Source organism: Myotis davidii, unplaced genomic scaffold (genome assembly GCF_000327345.1).
Source record: "Myotis davidii unplaced genomic scaffold, ASM32734v1 scaffold8591, whole genome shotgun sequence".
In the NCBI taxonomy this organism is placed as follows: domain Eukaryota; kingdom Metazoa; phylum Chordata; class Mammalia; order Chiroptera; family Vespertilionidae; genus Myotis; species Myotis davidii.
Genome location: NW_006282936.1, coordinates 1 through 270, shown reverse-complemented (window position 1 = coordinate 270; position 270 = coordinate 1). Strand labels below are relative to the sequence as shown.

Here is a 270-nt window from a genome sequence, read left to right as displayed (position 1 = left end):
ACCCCCCAGTGGGACAGACACTCAGACCCCACCCCTGCCCACCTGAGCGCCTCCCCCCCCACATCACAGCTCCAGCCACAGCTCCCAGCAGAACCAGGCCTTCAGCGATGCCCATGATGATGAAGATGAAGGTCTGAGGAGGCGGCTCTGGGAGGAGAAGGGAAGGGAGGGTGAGGGCCCTGACCCCAGGCCTCAACCCCGACCTCACTGAGGTCCCCCAGGTCTCGGTGCCCATGTCCCCTCCTCACCCCATCTCAGGGTCAGGGGCGC

General features: G+C 66.3%; 1 long non-coding RNA gene across 1 annotated transcript in view; it reads right to left on the bottom strand.

The window, feature by feature from the left end:
- Positions 1–259, bottom strand: part of LOC107182636 — a 728-nt gene extending 469 nt beyond the window's left edge. The window contains exons 1-2 of the long non-coding RNA XR_001513366.1: positions 249–259; positions 43–147 (exon numbers count right to left, since the gene is read on the bottom strand). This is a non-coding gene — a long non-coding RNA (uncharacterized LOC107182636). The remainder of the gene's footprint in view (positions 1–42; positions 148–248) is intronic.
- Positions 260–270: the final 11 nt, after the last annotated feature.